We start from the raw sequence: 6958 nt of genomic DNA, 5'->3' as shown, positions 1-6958 counted from the left end.
TTCTCTGTCAAGTTAAAGCCATTTTCTCCCTGCAATAACCCAGTGCTGTGACTGCCCATGACGAAGATGGGATCAGTTACAGATAGCAAACAATCTACATTTTCTTTGTACAACAGAGTGATTTATTGAATTTTCAAACCCCTCCCACACAAAAGTAGAGAAGTTCAGACATTATTATTTTTAAAATAAATCTGAATGAATTAGAAGTTATCCTTATGATAATGTCACTTACTTGCAGGTCAACATTCTTTCTTAAGTAGGAGGGAAATCTGTTGTGCTACAGGTGGGTAGCCAGGAATTACATCAAAGCCTAGGTCCACCTGTGGCTGTGGGCACTGTGTATAAGCATTATTTGTCATGTGTGTCCTAGCAGAAGGTGAGTGGAGAACCACAGTTCTAGCCACAGTGATCTCTCATGGCTCCAAACTTCTGTAATCCATATCTTTCTACTAAGGTTGCTCAAATCTGTTGTGCAACAAAACCAAAGTTGGAGGCTGTTCCCCTCATGATTTATTCTCTCTTGTAAAAAAAAATAATGTTTTGTAATTTTGAAAAATTTTTAGCCTACGGAAAGATTTCAAGAACAAAACAATGAACACCCATATACTCCTCATCCAGTTTTACCAGCCATTAACATTCTGCATTGCTCTCTATATTTACACACATTTCCCCTTTAGCAAGCCATCCAAGAGTCGTGTGCAGACACCATGACACGTCACCTCTAAATACTTCTCCATACTCTCCCAAAAATGAGGTCATTGTCCTATTATGCAGAACATTGTTGCCACACCTAAGAAACTCAACATTAAGTTCAACATACAATCCCCATGAAATTTCCCTAGTAGTCTCAAAATTATCCTTTATTTTTCTTTTAATCCAGATGCCGTTACATTTGGTTATTATATTTTATTAATCTATTAACTGGAAGAATTAAAAAAATATGGATGCATACCTGGGTTCCTACCCCAGAGCTACAAAACCAAAGTTTCTAGGGTTGGAGTCCTAGAATCTATCCTTTTTAAACTCTTTCTTGATGACTCTGATGGGAGTCAAGTTTGGGGACCACTGAGTTCTACTTGTAAGGTTAGTTATCTTTTCAGGAGTCCAGGGCTGTTTCCCAAACAGACTTCAGTGAATTCTAGTGCCAGGCATAATAAATTCTTGAGAGAACTATAACTCATTCTAGTTGATATCCACTTCGCTACCCTCGCCAATCCCCCTCCCCGCCAATCACACCTGCTTCCACCACTTAGCATTGTACTCAGTAAGGAGGACTTGATTGACAGGTTTTGAAGGTCTAGCCTAGATCTTATCTTGAACTTCTTTAATTCTAAACTCTGTGAATTCAATGCCCTTGTAAATACTTTTGATTGAGTAATCTGGGGGGTTGGGGGGGTGGTTGGGTGGGAATGCAGGAAGGGAGGATTGGTTTGTTGAAATGCAGGTTCCTAGGCCCTCCTCCAGGCTCAGGAATATGCATTTTAATCAGCTCCCCAAGTAATCCATGCTCCCCTTTTTTGTATTTCACTCTATGGGCCTTGCAGAGTGATTTACTCTTAGTAAGAAACTCAGTAAACATCTGGTTGTGTCGATGACTTAAATCACTATCCTTAGAACCCTTGCCCACAAAACAGAGACACCAAACTAACTGATATTCTCATCTTTGAACTCATCTTTTTCGATGCTTCTATTTTACCAGTCCTCTCTAAGAAGAAAATATCAGTTAATATAGCTTTAGCTTTTCTCTAAAACCATAGAAACAGACATCGTAGTTCTGTTTCATCCTGCCTTTTACTCCCACTCTGACCAAATTCCCTTTCAGTATTGACTCAAATTGTTTATCTGAGTCTGGGCCTGACCTTTTGGTTCTTGGGGCATTTATGGCCCCCTTTCTTTTCTTTTTTTGTCTTTTTGGTGGGTAGAGATGATACTGGGGGGAGCCTAGGGGAAGGATTGCAGACTACACACTCACCAGTATTTTGATTCCGGTATGCTACTATGCACCAAGTTGGCCACCACAGAAGAAAAAGAACTTTATTATTTTGGATTTTCACCTTGTTTGCTCTGTTTGCTCAGTAACCTGATCTATTTGAAAGACAAATATTCGTTTTTAAAAATCACATTGCATTGTCTGCAAAGCTGTCTTTTGCTGACATGGAAAGAAGTAAACTGAAGTTTAACCTTTTAATATGATTGTTAAACTACCTGGTGTCTCTCAGGAAAGGTAAGGAAGTACTCTAGAATCCAAATTTGCCTGTGATGAAGGATACAATTTTCCTTTTTCAGTCTATGCATGGCAGAAAACAATTCCTACTATGTGATTCTAGTGATGCCACAAGTGATTCTAGTGAAATAATGTGGAACATACCAAACTGTCATCAGATGTGAAGTTAGAACTGAGATAAGCAGAAGCCAGCATTTGTGTATAATACAAACCATCCACAGTACGTAAGTACATGGGGAGTGATAAACAGCCACTTTGATAAGGCAGGGAAAACACCATTCTTATCACTTCATAAGTAAAAAATCCATAGGATTGCTTTAATGAGGGAAACTGATTCTTCTTTACCATGGATGATGCAGTCATGGTTTTAAAAACATGACTAAATAATGCCAAAGGAACTTTCTAATAGTGTCTTCCAAAGAGACACTAGAGCTTGGGCACTTCTGGAAGTGGCGACTTATGTGTGCTGCTCTGGTCTAGAACCCATGCACATTTAAGATTTAAGGATGTTACTGTGGATCAAAGACAGCTGCAAATTCTTTGCTACTCCCTCCTCTTAGAGGTGGAGTCTAATTCTCCTCCTTTGAATTTGGGCTGCCTTAGTGACTTGCTTGACTAACAGAATGTGAAAGAAGTGATGTTCTGGAACGTCAGAGGCCAGATCAGACGTCTTGCAGCTTCTACCTAGATTTCTTAGAACACTCATTCTGAGAGAAGTCAACTACTATGTAAGAAGTTTGACTACACTGAAATCACCATGCTGTGAGGAAGCCCAAGCTAGCCACATTGAGAGAGAGAGAGGTGCCCAGCCAGCCCCAGCTCTCCCAGCCACACTAGCCCAGGTACCAGGTGTGTGAATGAAAGAGTCATGTTGGATATTCCAGCCTCAGTAGATGCAATGTGTAACAGAACCAACGATCCCAGAGGATAGCCAGAATCGAGACCACAGGCATATGGCCCCAGTTGAGCTATGTCAGCCACCTCCAGCCATTAAGCCACCCCAGCTGACGCTCTAGTCATTGAGGAGCAGAGATGAGACCCCATGCTGTGTTCTCTCTGAATTCCTAGCCTACAAATCATGAGTGTAAGAAAATGGTTGTTATTTTATGCCACTACTTTTTGGAGCGCTTTGTTATGCAGTAATAGATAACTGGAACAGATGCTGAAGAGAGAATAATGCAGGGTAACGCATGCCTTGAAAACTCAGTGGGTTTCAACAGCAGCACTTCTTTTTCTCACTCATGGGTCTGGGCACTGCATGGGGTGCCCTTCTTTAGGGCTGTGAGGGAGCCGGGCTTGCTCAAGGCTGCAGGCTGGATTCAGACACACTCCTCTGTCTTTGTTCTGGTGCCAGGCTGAAGGGACAACGTCTACCTGGGGCACGCTGAATCACACATATGCAGGAGCCCAAGCGCAACTCTGCAAAAACATTTTGATGTCTCTGCTTGCTTCACATCCACTTATTCCATTGGCCAAGTTGGTCACGTGGTCAAGCTCAAAGTCAAAGTGGTGAGTAAGTGCACTCCCATCCAGGTGGGAGGAAGAAGAGAGGAAATACTTGCTGAACGATACTTTAACCTATCGACAGATTCAAGCATCAGATGATGGTGGTGGTGATGGTGAGTGGTGTCAGACTGGACCATTTTTAAGGTATTTCTAGTGGTATAATGATAAGATATAAGGTATGTTTTAAGGTATAATTTGGTACTTATACATCTAGAACCTAGACAGAACACATACAAGTGTGGTGGGGGAAGGTATCTAAATACAGGAATCGATAATTTTTTTTTGTACCAAATACCTACAAGCAGGAGGCATGTAAAATTATGAAAAGACAGAAGAAATGTGATGGAAAAGCAAAAGGAGAGGGATTTGAAAAAGGAAGAAGGAGAGAAAAAGAAGGCAGAAAGTGAAACGCTTTACCCACTGTTGGGGAGGCCAAGAGTGAACACCTTTTTCCTGGTTTGCCTCACATGTAGGCAGAGCAGCCACAGGGCAGGCTAGTCCCCGAAAGAAGCCCCAAGAGACCAGCTCCTCCTTAAAGAGAGGTTTTGCTAGTTCAATGACAAATACATTTGGCATGGCATAAGGCACCCCCAAACACCGCTCTCCCACTCAGCACCACACTTATGTCCAATGAAAGTGCCAATAGCGCAGGGAGTTCTCCACTCCCAATTGAGGGTTAACTATTAACACAGCTCCGGGGTGCACGGGAACAGCACAAAAAGCTATAGGCAGCAAACAGAGTTGGAGCAAGGGGGATTAAGAAAGGCTTTGGGAGAGAAGAGGTATCTGAACTGGGACTGCATGGAGGAGCCAGAAAATGCGAAAGCAGCACACGGCCCCATTTATGTCGCACGCATAGAGGGCACAAGGCTGGAGAGTGAGCTGAGGCCAGATCACGGTAGGTCTTGAATGCCACGCTGAAGAGCATATTCTTAATGCAGTGCGAGCCACTGAAAGCTTTTGAACGGTAAGTAATATGAAGGACTTGTCCTTCAATATCATTCTTTCCTGCTTCTTTAGTAACAGAAGCCCCAATTTTTAACTGTGTATATGCCTGTGCATAATAAAGATCACATTTCCTAATTTCTCTTGCAGCTAGGTGTGGTCACATGACTAAATTCTGGTTAATGAAATATAAAGGAAATGGTGTATGCAACTTTTAGGAAGTGTTCCTAAAGGGAGAGGGCATTGCTCCTTTTTTCCTTGCTGGATGGAAGCTGAACCTAATCCTGACATGCATATTATTCATTAGGAAGATTGGCCTGGGGCAAGGCAAAATACAGGATGGTTGGAACAAGAGGAACAATGGAAGTGTGAAGGCTAATTAGAACATTTTGATAGTCAAGATAAGAAGGGAGGAAATGAGAACTGAGCCAGTATGGCAGCAGTGGGAATGGATAGGAGGGGTGGATGTGATAAATATTGCGAAAGGAGTGTCTGTGGGTCTTGGCAATTCATCAGATGAGAGGAGACACTAGAGAAGGAAGACTCAAAGGTCACTTTGAGGTTTCAAACAGAGGTGACTGGGAGGTCAATGATGTTGATAACAGAAATAGGGGAGTCAGAAGGATGAGCAGTCTTCAAGAAGGCAAGCGTGTGTTCAGTTTCGGACATGATGAATTGGGATCCCTGCCCAATATCCAGGTGGAGATGTAAAGCAGGCAAATGGAGATTCATTTCTGGAGCATGATTTGAGAGTCCTTTGCATAAAAGTGGTAGTCAAAACAAAGGGAGGGGCTGGTTGGCCAAATAGAGTGTGTCCTGGAAATTCCTCTTCGGTGCCCACAGAGTAACAAACCTCTTTCTGCAAAACCAGATAAAAATATGTACACCTTTTCACCGGACACTAGCTCCCTCCTTCCCTCAAAAAATCCTACAAGCTCCAGCCAATGGCTGGCTTGCTGGCTTCAAACAACTAATCCTCACTGTCTCAAGATTTGGACAGCTCCTCAAGTTCCTTACCAAGGCATTTTGATTTGCACAAATATCTGTCGTGGCATGTTTTAAGATGACTCCTTTTCAGTAAGACATCTATAGTAAATTGCCTTCCTTCTCAGTTCAGGTTAGCCACACACAAAGAAGACTTCCCTTTCACAGAAGTCTTAAAAGAACAATTTCTTTCAAAAGCAGAATGAGAAAATATAAAAATCTAATAAATGTGACAGAGTAAAACGACTCTGCAGAGGTTTCTCTTATATCTGCGGTGACCAGAGCAGATATTAAATAAAAGTTGAAATAAAAAGGAAGTGAGTCGAATGTGAACATTAAGGAACCATCTTTGCAAGCTGACTAAACAGCTGTCTACACTGTTTTCAGGCGACGGTTGAGGGCCGAGGGATGGAACAGGTTCAACTCCAGTTGCTTGTGTGTTTCAGCTGAAGTTACATGGTAGAAACACAACTATAAGCGGTGGAGAGAGAACTTCGTTTCTTCTAGAAGAGTTTTGCGTCTTCAGCCCACATACCGCAGACAGCTGCCAGGCAGCCCCAAGCATGCGCCTCGTAGTGCACTAGTGGGCCCGGACGTCGGGTTTGGAGCCACTGGGGACCCCGTTTCACTTAGGGGTGAAACTTCGTCAGAGCCCTTAATGAGCGTGATTCATCCATCCATCCACCCAGCCACCCACCCATCCATCCTTTGTCTAAGGGCTAGGGCCTGCGCTGAACACCCCTGCGTCCTTTACCGCACGCAACCCCACGGGACTCCTGGAGGAGGGGATTTTACGCAGGAGGGGGATGAGACAGGAGGACGGCCCTGGGCCCCTTCACCGCGCGAGGCCCCTTCGTGAGAGGCCGGCGAGCTCTGGAGCCGCCGCCGGCCGCGGGGGGGCGAAGGCACCAACCCTGGAGTGAACCCTTCCCCTCCCCCAATCCCCAGGACAAGGAACACAGCCGCGTTCCACATTCTCCCGGGCTCTCTGACTCCAAGGCCCCAGACCCCGGCCGGCCTGAGCGGCCACGGCAGGTGCCAACGAGCCGAGGCCGCCGCTCGGGCCGCGCCTCCCTGTGGTCGCCGGGAGCCGACCCCGGTCAGCTGGGCCTGGAGGAGGCGCAGGCGCCGGGATTGGCCGGCTCCGCCCGCGCCCCAGCGGCCTCAGACAGCGCCCCCGGCCCAGCCGCTCCTCCCCGGCACCGGAGGCCAGGGGCGGGCCGAGGGGGGCGCGCGGCCGCGGCTCCCGGGAGCTGATTGGCCGGAGCGGCGGGGGCGGGACTGCGAGTGTGAAGGGGT

Source organism: Ceratotherium simum, chromosome 11 (genome assembly GCF_057802395.1).
Source record: "Ceratotherium simum simum isolate JZ-2026a chromosome 11, ASM5780239v1, whole genome shotgun sequence".
Classification (NCBI taxonomy): Eukaryota; Metazoa; Chordata; class Mammalia; order Perissodactyla; family Rhinocerotidae; genus Ceratotherium; species Ceratotherium simum.
This window is presented reverse-complemented; position numbering follows the sequence as displayed.